The sequence below is a fragment of the Danio rerio genome, chromosome 13, assembly GCF_049306965.1.
Source record: "Danio rerio strain Tuebingen ecotype United States chromosome 13, GRCz12tu, whole genome shotgun sequence".
Lineage (NCBI taxonomy): Eukaryota > Metazoa > Chordata > Actinopteri > Cypriniformes > Danionidae > Danio > Danio rerio.
The window spans coordinates 18,019,751-18,036,596 of NC_133188.1; the positions used below are offsets into that span (position 1 = coordinate 18,019,751).

At 33.1% G+C, this 16,846-nt stretch overlaps 1 protein-coding gene and 2 long non-coding RNA genes across 9 annotated transcripts in view; 1 reads left to right on the top strand and 2 right to left on the bottom strand.

Annotated features, from left to right (window-relative positions):
- Positions 1 to 16,846, bottom strand: part of spmip7 (sperm microtubule inner protein 7) — a 37,772-nt gene that overhangs the window by 8,861 nt on the left and 12,065 nt on the right. The window lies entirely within an intron of this gene.
- Positions 7,714 to 16,010, bottom strand: LOC137487381 (uncharacterized). Its single transcript, XR_011005927.2, has 7 exons — positions 15,897 to 16,010; positions 15,685 to 15,792; positions 9,522 to 9,605; positions 9,347 to 9,401; positions 9,172 to 9,247; positions 8,919 to 9,097; positions 7,714 to 8,576 (listed from the first exon to the last, which is right to left on the bottom strand). It is a non-coding gene; the product is annotated as an uncharacterized lncRNA (long non-coding RNA).
- Positions 11,895 to 13,634, top strand: LOC137487380 (uncharacterized). The gene is made up of 3 exons (XR_011005926.2): positions 11,895 to 12,033; positions 12,153 to 12,223; positions 13,504 to 13,634. It is a non-coding gene; the product is annotated as an uncharacterized lncRNA (long non-coding RNA).

Here is a 16,846-nt window from a genome sequence, read left to right on the forward strand (position 1 = left end):
AAGTATTAGTTTGGATACAAAAAAAAAAAAAAAAAAAAAATAAAAAATAAACTTTATATATATGTGTATATATATATATATATATATATATATATATATATATATATATATATATATAAATATATATAACATATATATAACTTTTATATATATATATATATATATATATATATATATATATATATATATATATATATATATATATATATATATATATATAAAGACTTATCTTCTCATGGGATATTATTAAGTGTTGGCTATCTTATATAATAAATAATTTGTTAATATTATTGAACATTTCTATTATTAAATGTAATATTTTCAAAACTTCCCCAAGACTAGTGGTGTTCGAACAAAAATTTGTGATATATTTGAAGATATTTGGAGAGTTAAAAAGTCAAAAAACAAGATATTTATATACTTGATATGAGTATTTTGGTTTTGTCATGATTACCAGCAATCGTCTTTCATAAGATCGCTGGATTTCACTCTCAATAACCATGGACTACAAATCCACCATTTCTGGACTACATTTTCATACATGCACTACGGTCACAGACACACATGCTTCCTCATCTAAACTGATTACATTCACACCATCTGAGGATTGTCAGAGACTGATTGCACACACTATTTAAGCCACACACTCACCCATTCAGTTTGCCGAGTCTTGTCTATCTGTTGATGACATTACAACGCGTTCTTCCTGTCTAGGTTTCCTGTGTTTCGACCTAGCCTTGTATTCTTGTTCTCCCTGCCTGCCGCCTGCCTTTTGACCTCTCACCTGTTACTGATTACGATTTTGGATTGCCTACACATACCCGTTTGCACCTGTATTGACCATTGCTTGCCTGACGACGAATAAACCTGCACGTGGATCCAAACTTCTGTTGTTGGTGTCACTTCCCTGTGTTACAGGTTTGATGTTTTGAGAACTCCCTATCTACTTTTTTTTAATCATATATTTTATTTGTTATTTTATTTGTTTATTTATATGTGTTGTATTATTAATAAAGAGGGTGGAAAGATTGTGAATGTAAATTTATTGTTATCTCAGTCTTTTGTGTAATTAAAAAAATATTAATGCCTTTTTTGTTATTATTTAAGCATTGATGATGATGATAATAATAATAATAATAATAATAATAATAATAATAAAGAAAAACTGCATTATGTGTCTTTTGTTCTTATGGTCTTGAGTTTTGGAACTGAACTTTTGTGGCTGATGATGACGTTACATGAGTACATGAAGACTCAAGAATGCTGAAGAACGCATTAAGAAACAGCCTGTGTCTCGTAAGTATGAGTCTGATTAGTGTAATCACAGGTGATGTGTTAGAATGCAGGTGACCTAACATTGTAATTATTTTGGTATAACAGAAAAATCAATCATTTTGACACCATTCTGTACAGTGTTGCTAAAAACAAACCCATGCAACTTTAGACACATTTGTGGTCACATATATGATTATATGTAATCCATTTAAACATCTAGATGCTGATTCATAGACATGTAAAGGTTATGCATCTACTTATATATTACTAATGCTTTAAAAAGGGATGGTTTCATGGAGTAAATGACTTAAAGCCAATAGCCCAATTTTCCATAAAGCTACCACTAGTCTGTCTCATGACACACTCAAATGATTGAGAGTTTCCAAAGTTGCAGAGCTATGAAAACAGTTTGGAGACATTTAAGTTTATCACCAAATAAGGAGGAGGTGAGGGTTAAAGGAAGTTGTAAAGGTGCTGACTTTCTGCTGTAAGGAAAAGAGATGGCTGTTTTATCGGCAAGGGAAACACATTTGAGAGCAACTGGTGGCTCCAGGAAAATGGATCTGGGTTGAGCAAAAACCACGATTACCACTGGCAACAAAAGCAGCTAGGTTTTGGATAGGGCCATCTGGAGAGGTCTGCTCCAAAAAGACAGTAAAGCAGCTCTTCTGGGGCCCAGCTAGGAAACACGTTTAAAAAAAAAAAAAACACCCGGTCCTTGGGTGAGGAGTTTGGTTTTCCTCCAGTGCTTCTCTCAAACACCACCTCCTTCTTATTTTTGCTAGAGCTGCAGATGCTTCATTCCTACTCATTCTGAAAGCCGAGGATGTTTTGCCATTACAGATGGAGGGTGTAAGAGCTGCTGGACTAGTGTTGCTTTCCCGCTAGTGTCTGTTTCATTTGAATTTAAAAAAAAACCCCACAGAAAATAACAATGTTTCAACAATCATTCTTCCTGATTGTTTAACCTTTAAATAGAGAATAAAGTTTTTAAGAAAATAGACAATTAAATGTCCACCTTTCTTCTAAATCGCAGATGCTTTGGGAGAATTATGGAAGTAGCTTTCATGAACCCTTAAATGACAGTTTTATGATTTTTTTATGATTTCTTTTAAATCATCTCAAAAGTTTTTGTTTTAATGATAATTTCAACCAGGCAGCTTTGATGGCCGTTAAACTGTAAAAAAATCAGTAAAGCATTTTACAAAACTGGGTGCTCTCTTAGATGACCATAAGTGACCCCAAAAAGTCTTTCCACATCGATATTAAGGATGTGTTGAATATGGCTGTACTTTAAGAAATGCAAAGATAAAATGAAAGCTGCAAGCAGTGTTGAGGGGGCCTTCGCACCCAGGCTCACTACCACTCGGTGGCCTCAAGATGACAGAGAACAGTTGGAAATATGCATTTACAGTTTTTTCCAACTGCTTACACACAAAATCATTGTCACACGTGTCTGAAATGTTACTCACAATGCAAAACTACTCAAAACTAGAAGCTGCAGTATTTCGCAGCTTTGAACTCTTCACTACACACAACTCTCTACCTAAAAGACAAAAATCTAACAGGAAGCCACTTGCTTTCCTTTTTCAAATACAACCAATCAAAATGCTACACTTATTCACAAGGTCACACACACACGCTTATCACATGTGGAAATCCTAATTTCTTAATTGATCTAATTACTGCATGCTTTAGTCTAGTATAGGTCAAATGTGATGGAACACATGGTTCCCCCCAAAAAACTGGTTTGCCACCCATCCACAATTTTTTGTACCCCATTTTCTCCTTTTCTAAATCCTAAATTCTAACAGAATAGGGGAATTTTTCTGAGCCTAGCGCTGTAAAGTGTATGATGATCAACCCTATGCACACATAATGCTATTCCAGGCAATGGAAACTTCTCAATCCTTCACTTTTCAAACTCCCTTCACACACATTTGTGTTCTTCACTATATTGTAAAGAACATAATTTTGCTTTACATATGTAATTGCTTTACAATTTATTTATTTTTTAATTTTACATACAGTATATTTATGTTTTTTTTTGCAATACACACCTATAATGTTTGGCCTATTAAATATTTTCTGTTTTTTAGGACATTGGTGTTTACAGTGTACCTGATACTCCTCTTAGCAAATTACTGTCACTGTTAAACATTGTATTGAAATGTAGATGTAAGGTCAAAGAGCAATGAGCTTAAGATTTAGAACAACCATGTTTACATGCTATATCTAAACATTTACTATAATGAATAAAGGGTTTGGCACTTAATGTTAATACTTCATTCTGGCAAGTGTTTATGGGATTTTTAATGCAGTGTTCCATTTTGAAGAAAATATTTGGCATTTTTTATTTCATGTGTGCAGTTTTGGAAATTGTGTGTCGAGTTGTGAAAAAAGGTGATACGGTTTTGAAAATGCGTATAAGCAGTTGGAAAAAACTGTGGGGAATATAAACACACTACAACTTCACTGATACATGCCAAACGTCTGTCTGTCAGCAGGTGGCACTATGAATGTAACTGAAAGTTGGCATGTGAATGTCTTCAGGACATGTCTTTATCAAACGCAAATTTTGAGGTAGATCTTATGACAACTTCCTCTTCTTTAAGGAAAGTCTAGACCTTGACAATTTAACATCACAAATAGCTTCAGAATAGACTTTGTTGGTCTGATTAAATGACTAGGAGGAGTTTGTCACGGTGTAAAACATGTAATTTCCTGTCATCGCTATGACTGAAACTGAATATTGACGTGTATAACAAATGTGAATTTTGAAACCAATCGGACATTGCATTTTTGATTTATAACAAATTCTTGTTTGGGCAAAAACATATTGCAAATTTGTAAGGTTGCTACAGAGACACCCTTTGACGAATACGGCAGGGGTGTCCAAACTCGATCCTGGAGGGCTGGTGTCCCTCTGATTTTAGCTGCAACTTGTTTCAACAAACCTGCAAGGAGGTTTCTAGTATAAATAAAAGCTTGATTATTTGGTTCAGGTGTGTTTGATTGGGTTGGAGCTTAACTCTTCAGGACACTGGCCCTCCAGGACCGAGTTTGGACATCCATGCTCTACATGCACTTTGTTGAAAGTGTATGTAGCACCTTTCAGCCTTTTAGCCATCCCATGGGAGTTTCTACCAGAAATGTACATTATCTGTCCCTGAAATAAAAACATAAATACAGCAAATAATAAGTATTTCATCCCAAAAATTTCTAAAATGGACTGATAGTTGACTTCTTGAGTTATTAAGTAAAGGAATATGTCATTCAGTTGCTTCACAGATTTTTGTTCTTTATTAAAAACACTATACAAATTTAAAAACCCTGTCACTGTCCTTGTCCTCAGCCTAATTGAACCTACAGCTTTAATAGTTTTGTTATGCAAAAAACTGTTATTTAGAGAAAAAGACTTCAGAAATAAGTTTTAAGTTTTTTTATATTAAAATCAATTGATTACGAAATAAATTTGACAAATTAATACTACAAATATACAAATAAATTAACATTTGTCCCCATGTTTCAGTCAGTCATTTGCATTAATTTTAACATAAAATGTGTCAAAGGAAGTGACATCATTTGATGGAGAAGCTGACAGTGATCAAGGATGCGTTCGTTCATTGTACTGTATGATTTTATGATTCTTTGAGGAAGACAAGCTTAAAGGTCAGGCCCTGTCACATTTTTTATAAGTGACAATGTACGTTTCTGATAGAATGTCCCCCATATCAGATGTAAATGCTCACCACTTCTGGTGTGAGCAAAGCTTTGAGTTTTCAAGAATGTTTCGACTTTAAAAAAGGCATATTATTTTTAAAAAATAAATACAGTTAAAATCAAAATGTAATAAACCCCCTTTGATTTTTTTTCTTTTTTAGATATTTTTCTAATTATGTTTAACAGAGCAAGGAAATTTTCAAAGTATGTCTGATAATATTTTTTCTTCTAGATAAAGTCTTATTTGTTTTATTGCGACTTAAATAAAAACAATAAAAAAAACAATTTAATTACAAAATTATTAGCCTCTTTAAGCTATATATTTTTTGATAGTCCACAGAACAAACCATCGTAATACAATAACTTGCCTAATTACCTTAAACTGCCTAGTTAACCTATTTCATATCTAGTAAAATACTATTTACTGTCATCCTGGCAAAGATAAAATAAATAAGTTATTAGAGATGAGTTATTAAAACTATTATGTTTAGAAATGTGTTGAAGAAATTGGTAACTCATTATAATAACTAAATTATAATAATAATTTATCAAGCATTAGCAAATAGTGAATTCATTATTTGTTCAGCATTGACTTTACATTTAAAATGTTAGTAAGCAGTTTATAACTGCAGTTACAAATGCTCAATTCTTGACTTATAAGAACATGTATAAAGTGCTTAATAATTGTATTTATATAATTTGTGAGTGATTTATTTTTCATTCTAAATTAAGTATCACATTATTTACAAACCATTTATATTTAAGAGTAGTCCATTTTTCCAGAATGAGTAAGTAAATAAATAATAAACAGTTTAAATCAAAATTTATATTTCTTATTATTAAGGCATATAGAAATGGTCATTATGTATGTTAATAAATGTTTTATTAACACAATTTCATGCAGTTTGGTGACCTAAAGTGAGGACTATTTATGCTTATAATCGCTTATAACTGACAATCAAAGGCTTAGTATTAAAGGAACAATAATCTTTCCATTCCTATCTAAAAATAAAATTACTGTGAAAATTGGATAAAACCACAACAATATAATAATTTAACAATATATTATGATACAACATTTAAAAGTTATTTAGTGATATTTATATTGTACAGAAATTTTATTTTAGATAAGGATGCAAAGATTTATTTTTCATTTGATACAGTTTCATTTATGTATCTTCAAATAAATATAAAATGAATAAAGTTTATAATATAACTGAGCCTTTAATTGTCATTAAGGGATTTATAAAGCATAAGTAGTCCTTACTTTAGATTAGGCCACAAACTGGATGAAGTTGAGTTAATAAAGCATTTGTTAACATACAATTGCACTATTAGTAAATGCCTGAATAATAAGAATTAAAAGTGTTTATTAACTCATTCCAAATTATTTTTAAAAACATCCAACTAATTAACTGGTTTGTAAATGAGGTAATATTTAATTTATTAATGAAAAATGAATCATTAACAAAGTATAAAAATACAATTAATTAGTAACATTATACATTTGACAAGTCATACAAGTCAAGAATAGAGCATTTGTATCTGCAGTTATAAACTACTTACTACTTAAGTAGTTTATAACTGCTACTTACTACTACTTAACTATATTAATGTAGAGTTAATGCTTAACAGATAATTAATTCACTATATGCTAATGCTTTATAAATGATTCATAGTGTAAATGATTCATAATCTTAATGAACTCTCCGTTAAACAGAAATTGTTGAAAAAAACAAATAGGGGGCTAATAATTCAGGGGGGCCTAATAATTAGCCTCTAGCCACTAGCTTGCATGGTTTGGGATCGGTAGAGCTACCCATCGATGAAATTGCTCTTCAGTGTTTGGACTCTCAGTAATGATTTTAAACCACACTGAACTGAGCTAAACTGAACTGAACTTAAACACTAAAAACTGAACTACTCTGTTCCAATTACTATGACCATTTATGTGAAGCTGCTTTGACACAATCTACATTGTAAAAGCGCTATAAAAATAAAGCTGAATTGAATACAATTGAATAATTCTGACTTCAACTGTAAATAAATAAATAAACTGACCAATTCCAAAAAGGTCCTGCCAGCACTTCTGCTTGGTCCCTAATATATAATAATATACTGAGAAATTTTCTAAAAGAGTCCTTAATAATCAGGAGGAACTAAACTTAAAACTTGAACTTAAAATATATGCTTGTGATTCTGAGCTCACGTTAACAGGAATAACTTTATTTTCATGATGGATAAAAATAAAGCCCAAAGCTAATCATACCTCCCACTCAGTTTTCACAACATATATGGATTATTAAAAGCATTTGTTTTAGTTCTATTGAATTAAAGTTCCCCAAATCAGAAGTGCAACCCATTATTTAAATTGTAGAATCAAGTGCGGAAAAATGTGAATACTGTACTATTTTTGATCTGCAGAATGTTGCTTGATGTCATCTATACACTCTCAGAAAAAAAGGTACAAAATTGTACCTTTTAGGGTACAAATGGCCCGTCACTGGGGTGGTACCCTTAAGGGTACAAATTTGTACCTCTATTTAAAGGTACAAAATTATACCTTCTACATTTGTACCCTTTAAGGGACAATTTTGTACCCTAGACACTGAAGGTACAAAAATGTACCTTTTTATATTATATAGTATTTTCAGGGTACTGACCCAGGCATTTTGATCCTTTGGTGACTGCATGCACAAATAAATAAATAAAATATTTTGGTTCACAGATGTCCATTTTTATTTATTAATGTAGAAATATTTCATTACAACTTACAACTGAATGTGTTAAGAAATAAAATTACACAGCAAGTATAAAGCAGACATGTAAAACAGTAAAAAGAACAATTTAGATAAAAAATAAAAACTAAATAATCTACACTTAATACAAAGACCACAAGAATACTGTTTAAGATTTATAAAACATTACACAGGCTACATCAAGTACTGCACTTTATAAAGTCCAAAGTATTTGTCTTTAGTCAGAATACTCAGTCATAATAAATAATTTGTCATCAACATTTTCTCTGTATTTCAAAATGAAGGCAAACTTTCTCTATAAATTGCTTCAACAGTGCAGAAAACCAAATACATCAGTAGCCTCTTCCTCAACATCAGTAGATTACTCCTCATCATCCTCAAGTGGAGTTGTAATTTGATAAACATGACATGTAAGGCACTCATATCTGGAAAATGTTCTTTGATAGTCATTAGGACCACAAGTTATTTAAAAATTTGCTTTATGCATGAATGAGAGCAGTGTGCTGGATTAACTTGATGATTGTGATTATCCCAAGAGCATGTAGAGAAACAAAAAACAAGGTTGATCACTCTGGTAACTGGATCAGATCGAGGCTTGTCACCGTCCACCGTTCATTCAAAACATTCCACTGCAGAAACATCAAGGTGTTCTTCTAATAAGATGGATATGTCAAAAATGTATATTCGTCCACATCATTAGCCCGGCTAATCGCAATCCCATCAACTCTGAAGACTGCCGTGACTCGTCTTGTTAACACAGTTGTCCAGTCGGTGGTGTCCTCCTGTACTTGAACTGTTGGATGTGGTGAAGATGGTTCACTGTAAATGACAAAGCAGTAATTACATTAATATCAGTCACTCTATCACTGATGAAGAGAAAATTAACATGCATAGAAAGTAAAATAATTAATATTCACTGATTTAAGAAAAAAAAAAAAGTATCACAGATTAAAAGACTAATATAAATTTCATTCATTCATTCAATTTCTTTTCGGCTTAGTCCCTTTATTAATCTGGGGTTGCCACAGGGGAATGAACCACCAACTTATCCAGCATATGTTTTATGCAGCAGATGCCCTTCTAGCTGCAACCCAGTATTACGAAACATCCAGACACACTTATTCACACACACATTTATACACTACAGACAAATAAGCTTACCAAATTCAGCTATAGCGCATGTCTTTATACTTGTGGGGAAACCGGAGCACTTGGAGGAAACCCTCACGAACACTGGAAAAATATGCAAAAACTCCTCACACAAATGCCAACTGACCCAGCCGAGGCTCGAACCAGCGACCTTCTTGCTGTAAGGTGACAGCACTACCCACTGCGTCATCCTAATATAAAGAATATCAAGCATTATAAAATGCATTTATCACAGCATATACTAAACAGAAAACAACATACGCACCTGAGCACAACGAAATGTTGAAGTGTCTCGCTTAACAAGGCTGGCAACATGAGAAGTGCTGCTGTAAAATCAATTCCTGGAACATAAGATGTGGCATACAAACAAATATGAAGGAATCCATACAAAGCTAGAATTAAATAATATTAATCAAGTGGAGAAAGTTTAGAAAGAGTACCTTAGAGTCAGGTCCATAGCATTCTTCAGTTGATCTCTTTTCTTTCGATGAAAACCTAGAAAATAATTTTAAACATGTGGGTGTACATTTATTGTTGTTTGTAAGTAAAAACCTACAAATTTAAAATAGTATGTAAGCCATTAAAACCATGGTATAGATAATGATACATACTTACATCTTGTAACTGAGCCATGCTTTCATATGACCTGCCTTCATTGCTCTGATGCTGTTAGGCTGCATTCTGTTGTTCAATCTTGTCCTGAAAGACAATTGGAAACTTCAAAAACTTCTGGAAAGCAACAAGATAAAGCAATAACCATTTATTTATTTTGAGATATTAATAAAATAGGTAAAATAGCTTAAGGTACCAGTTTCAGAACAGATGAGACAAATTATTACATTAAAGAACAAAGTATAACTTAAAACGTCGATTTATACAACATGGTATGTTAATAATTCTACATTAACATAAGTATAACGTTAAACGATAGTAAAGCACCCACAATTCTGGACATGAGAGTTTGTGGACACTCCTCAACATTAATGTAACTTAGACACTGAAACGAAGATATGTACAAGCATAAGTTACACACGCCACGTTTGTAACTAGCCACGTTTACATAATCAGTCGCTTTGTCGGTGACAAAATTGTGATTTTTCTTCACAAAATGCCCAGATAGCAGGCAGTAATCGGCCCGAGCTCGGCTGCCCTCCGGCGCCTCCGGCTCCGACTCGGCATCGGCGAGTGTTATCCGGGCAGAGTGCGGCCCGCAGCTCGCTCGCGCACATGCGGCTGTGATGCGGCTGTAAAGCACTGGCCCGATTCCGGTCAACCATATCCGGTCCGAGTCTGTCTGTAGAGTCCTGGCCGCTTCTGGCAAGGACTCGGCTGATGGCAACCGATTAAGTTCTTATTTTATCTAGTAATCTGTTAGCTCCACGTTTAATGATAATTTGAGAAAATATTCATGGTACGATAGCAAAAAAAAAAAAAAAAAGAATATTTAGTGTGGATGGTCGCAATGTTTAGACGCAAACAAAACAATATTATTTATAAATAGATTATACATGTCATCTAGAGAAAAACTATGTAAAATTCGCTTATTTTTGAGATAGCACGCTCCTGTGCTGTTTTTTTGTTTTAAAGCAGAAGTTGGTTTCATAATAAACACATGCGTGACTAGAACTAAACTCATGATCCAAACTCCAATCCAGACGGTGGCGGTAATGCTCCAAAAAGCTGGTTGTCAACCACCATGGCACGAAGATCACAAGAAGAAAAAGTTTGGTTTTTCAAAGATTTCACATCGATTCCGGTCAGAAAGGTAAGCTTTTTACTGCTTGTGTACTGTATAATTAGCGAATTTAGAGCTTAAAACATTTCCACGGTGTTTGGTTGTAACAGCGTTTAGTAATTTAAAACCGTTTGATACGAAATGTAACTTGCTTTAAAAAACACGACTGGACACGACTAATGTATGCTAACGCTAACAGTTACAAACACGTCTGAAAGTTCCTTTTCCTTTTACACAATGTTAGATTGTAACGTGTGTAGTAACTGAAAACTATTTTAATTATTTTAAAGAAACATGAAACGAATTTGTGTGTATGCTAACTTTGCGTTAAAGAAAGTTTCTGTAGACGAATCCATTAACGCTAACATGGCAAAACGTGTTTTTTTTTCCTGATTTAACATTATAAAGTACCGTGGATGTTGAAAAAAATCATTGTACAGGCGTATACTTATCCAACAGTATTAATTCTGTGATTATGTGTAAATAAAAACTAATCGTTTTGGATTAATAAAATATTATTGTTTATCTTGTTTATGCAGTTAGTCGCGAAAAATGATTGAAACTCGACTGTTTACTATTCTCTTTAAATTGTCCAAGAGAAATATATTACTATGCACTTTAATTCATATGTGTTAGCCTATGTGAATCAATTATATCTTTTGTTCAAGCTGTAATGGTCAGTTAATGTAAAACTGAACGTCTTAAAGCAGATTTTGATGTTGGTTTTTTTATTTTTTATGTTATTGACAGTGATAAATTCTGATTTAAATGAATGGGTAACAATATGTGTTGGTTAAGTCTTATTGTTCTTGTTTAACAAAGGTTAGTGAGATCATTTTGCAGCACATCACGACCAAAGAAGTCAATGGCACACTCTTTTGAACGTGAATAGGCATGTTATAGTTGTGTGCTAAAGTCCATTATAAGCTGTAAACTGCTGATATATTTTCAACATAGATTGAGCTTTTCAGACATTACATTACTAATTGCTTCACAAACAGCTGAAATGGTTTATTGTTATTGGCTATCATCATCAAACATTTTTCACAATGGTAGGTTAATCTTCATGGGTACAGAATAATGCATGTGCTTGACCATCTTACAAATCTATGTCTCAGATTCATAAGGCTGTCACTCTGCATGAATCTCCAAATAAATCTTGTGCAACCTTCTGTGTACTGATTATTTACACTATAGGTATTATATGCATTAATTAACTTTGATAGTATTTTAGGATTTGAACTTTTCTTTACGGGAGGTTAACAACAATGTGATGTTTCATTATAGATGCATATGAGGAAGCTCGACTCCAACATCCAACCCAACTGTGATTTCTGACTGGTAGACAGATGAGGATGATGATCGCCTGTCATACATCTAAAGACAGAACAGGTTTGTTTGCAATTATTTTAAACACATACTGTCAACATTATGTCATTGATCTATTACAACCTGTGAGTTTTGACCTGGCACTATACTAAAGTGATGTTTTGTAAATGTATCTGATTAAGGGACAGTATAGACACATCTATACCATGATGAAGAAAAATTACTTGGAACAAAGAGGCTGGATAAAAGGCAGGTATGAAGATTTCAGAAATCAATGCAGCACCACAAGTACCATCACCATCAATGACTATGGCAGAAATCTTAAGACCACCATCAAGATGCACAGATACTGTACATTCCAGTACACCAGGCGTGTCCAAACTACGGCCCGCGGCGAGGCTTTTTATAAATATCAATAGAATCTGGCCCGCTATACAAAAATGAACGTAATTCAATAAATAACCACCGGGTGTCGCTATTACATGCATTCAATTAAGCAGCAGTTCTTGTTATGATCTATAAATCTATCTATCTGTCTGTCTGTCTGTCTGTCTGTCTGTCTGTCTGTCTGTCTATCTATCTATCTACACACAGTTGAAGTCTGAATTATTAGCCCCTCATTGATTTATTTTTCTTTTTTAAATATTTCCCATATAATGTTTAACAGAGCAAGAACATTTTTACAGTATGTCTGATAATATTTTTTCTTTTGGAGAAAGACTTATGTTTTATTTCGGCTAGAATAAAAAGCGGTTTAAATTTTTTTATGAACCATTTTAAGGTCAAAATTATTAGCCCCTTAAGTCTTCAGAACAAACCATTGTTATAAAATAACTTGCCTAATTACCTTAACTTGACTAGTTAACTTGATTAATCTAGTTAAGCCTTTAAATGTCACTTTAAGCTGTATAGAAGTGTCTTGAAAATATCTAGTCAAATATTATTTACTGTCATCATGGCAAAGATAAAATAAATCAGTTATTAGAAATGAGTTACTAAAACTAATATGTTTAGAAATGTGTGGAAAAAAATGTTTAACTCTCCGTTAAACAGAAATTGGGGAAAAAATAAACGGTGGCTAATAATTTAGGGGGGCTAACAATTCTGACTTCAACTGTATTTATATATATATATATATATATATATATATATATATATATATATATATATATATATATATATATATATACACACACGTGTCTGTGTGATGTATGTAAAATTTGGCCCGCGACAACGTTTGTTTTTTTGCATCTGGCCCTCGACCCAAAAAGTTTGGACACTCCTGCAGTACACCTATGAACATTTACAGTCTTTGTTCTAGTGCAGTTTGAGATCAAGACAGAACTTATTGCATCTCGTGATGTCTTTGTAAGAATTGAAGACATCACTAAATTTGTTAAGGTTTAATGCAGCTAGAAAGTAAAGATCAACTAGAGAATATCAGCAGTGTCTAACCCACTGTTGTATTTACAGAAGTTGTATGAGAATAAGCTACAGGTTGATTTATACTAATCTGTTATTTTTCTTTTTTAGCACGACTGACTGAAGTTTTAAAATCATGCAACGTCATAAAGCAGCAGCTGGGCCTGATTCTCACAAAACCAAAACAGACGTGATGAAATTCCAGATGTAAACACATTTGACCTTCCTTTGGCCAATTTGATTTGGAAAAGCTTGAAAATCAACTAAAGGAGCAGCCCGAACAAATGAAGAAACTGGTAAGTTCAAGCTCTTGCTAATTTCAAAGTGTTTTAAGTTTATTTGTTTTTTTTATTGTTTTTTTTGCTTCGTAGGTAGCCTACTTTTTTCCTAATTTTTTCTTTTTTTTTTACATTAGTACTTGTTCACTACTAATTATCTGTTTATCTTTTAATCACAGATGGAGTGAGGAAAAATGTCCATACCACGCCACTGATAAAGAAGTGGAAAAATGCATTACAAGGTAGCTACAACTTGCCCCTGACAGGGATGGAGGAAGAAAGAAGAGAAAGCTAATGTGTCAAATGTCTACATCACTATTTTGTTTTATTTTTTAAACAACATTTTAAGTGTATTAGGATGTTCCCTGATACTTGAACAATTTGTTTCTTTCATTTGCATTTATATATATATATATATATATATATATATATATATATATATATATATATATATATATATATATATATATATATGTATATGTATATGTATATATATGTGTGTGTGTGTGTATATATGTATGGTATGTATGTATGTGTGTGCGCCAAATTCTGAAGATACATCTTGATACATTTTTAATAAACGTAATACAAATACAATTGTAAATATAAAATTGCACAAGACGTGTTGAAAGAAAATTGCTGTTTGTGCAATTGATTTTGTTCAAGTTTATTTAAAAATAAGTTTGACTTTATACTTCTGCAATTATATATATATATATATATATATATATATATATATATATATATATATATATATTTGTTTGTTTATTATTATTTTAATGTTTTATTAAAAAATGTTTCAAGATGTTTCTTCAGAATTCTGCAGTACTTTTTACAAGTTTGACTTGGATATTTTACGGATTGTCATTGGTATTTTTAAGATGTTTCTTGCTATATCTTAAATGGGTTTCTATATTTAGGTTTATATAAAATTTAGCTGTTTTTTTACAAATTTTTAATTCAAGTCTATTGGGAAAACAGGGTTGTTTTAAAAACATCTGTGTTTGTGTGTAATTTTTAGATTTTTTGTTTAAAGCTTTCTGTGTGTCTTTATTGTGTTGTTTTATTGTTGTTTTTATATTGATATTCTTGTGCACTACAAAATTATGTATAAAATTTTAGTACTATTTTTTTCTTGCAATCAATAAACGTTTAACATTTATTTATTTTGTCATTTGTCTGATTATTTTCGTTACAGAATATGTATGCAGTTTGCACTTTATTCAAAGGTTAAACGCAGTGCTTACACTTTGTGTTTACATTATAGTCTGTGTTTGCTGTTATATAAATTCAAATGGTTGTAATACCATATATCAAGTACCAATGTAATACCAAAAGGTTTTATAAGGTGTATAAATACGGAGTCGCGCCAGCTCCGGGCCGCAGCGCACATTACCCTCGCGCCGATTCCGGCGCGGATGCGCAGCGTCGGCTCGCTTACGGCCGCCGCATCTGGCCCGCTTGATTCGGGCCGGAATCGGGCAGTGAGTCCACAGGCATCCGGCCCGAGTCCGGCAGCCGAAGTTGGGCCGAGGGGTAAGTCTTCGGCAGGCGACAATCTAGCCGGAACTGGCCCGAGTGTATTTTGCTATCTGGGTGGCGGTGTAACTTATATAACCGTCTAAAATTACATTTCAGCGGTCAACCGTGGCTAGAAAAATGGCCTCAAAATATAAAACATTATCGATAATTACAAATTTCCAGTATTAATAACAAAAGGTTTTATACCAAGGTATATGAAGACTTTAGTCGCGCGAGCTCCGGGCCACACCGCACATTACTCACGGGTCACGGCCCGATTCCGGTGCATGGATACGGCAGCGTCGGCTCGCTTCTGCCGCCGCAACTGGCCCGAGTGTATTTTGCTATCTGGGTTGCGATTATATTCCGCCGTGGCAACACTTATTAATAAAGCAGTAACGTTAACGTAACGTAAGATATAAGGCACAAATACGTAACGTAGGCGATAAAGGGAACTTTTACACCGAGAAAACTAACAGCATATAGTACTCACCGTCTATAACGTTATGTCCCTCGGTGACTTCGATATCACATTGTATTAACTTCTTTAATAAGCTGCAGACATATTAGCAAACTCCATCCTGCAGGCCAGCCCGGAGCACTTAAAGCGGGGGAAAGCCGAGACCCGAGAGTCAGACAAAATCAACAGAACACGGCTTCACATGTAAAAATGAGATTAAAAATATATCTTTAATACATTCTTACCTGAAAAGTGTGGACTCCAAAATAGACTTTTCTTTGCAAAGCGTGCGAAGTTCTGTGTAAACAGCCAGCACACTCGACGGACCGCCTCAGTAACAAACACTACTATAACGTCTCAACAAGCCAAATTCTTAAAGAGACAGCATCACCACCTGTATGAAGATGCTGTCACTCTGCATGGTTCTTATTCTACATCCCATAAACTATAGGGTCTTAAACAGTAAGCAAAAACCAGTATTTACGTTTTTAATGATTAAAATTACATTCATTATAAATTTAATTATAAACATTTTTGAGAAAATTTTTTAATTTAAATACGTAAGAAAATTTAATTATTAAAATATTTAATTCAATCAATTTATTTATTATATTTTTTAATTATGTATTTTAGTAATAATGTTTAGTATTAATACATTTAAATTAGTGTTATATAGTGTCTTGGTCTTATCATGAGCTGAGGGTACAATTTTGTTCCTATAGGGAAACAAAATATATAATTGTACCTTTAAAGGTGCCAAATTAGTCCTTTACGGTACAATTTTGTATCCAAATGTGCTATAAAAGGTACAAAAATGTACCTTTCAAACCTAAATCTGGACATTTGTACCTTTATAGCCCATTTGGGTACAAAATTGTACCCTAAGGACCAATATAGGACCTTTAAAGGTACAATTTTATATTTTGTTCCCTCTAGGAACAAAATTGTACCCTCATTGTACCTTTTTTTCTGAGAGTGTAGTGATGCTTTATGTGCAGTTCACACACCTCCAGATGAAGCCACACTCTGTTAAAGAGCTTAAAATCTAGGACAGATGCAAAGACAGAACAAGGAAGGAGGAGGAGTTTGAAAAAAAAAATACAGGACATATACTAAGACAGAAACAGAGAAAGATACTGTAGGAGAAGGTAATTGAGTGAAAAGTTTGTGCAAAGTGAAATGAGAGTGATCCTGT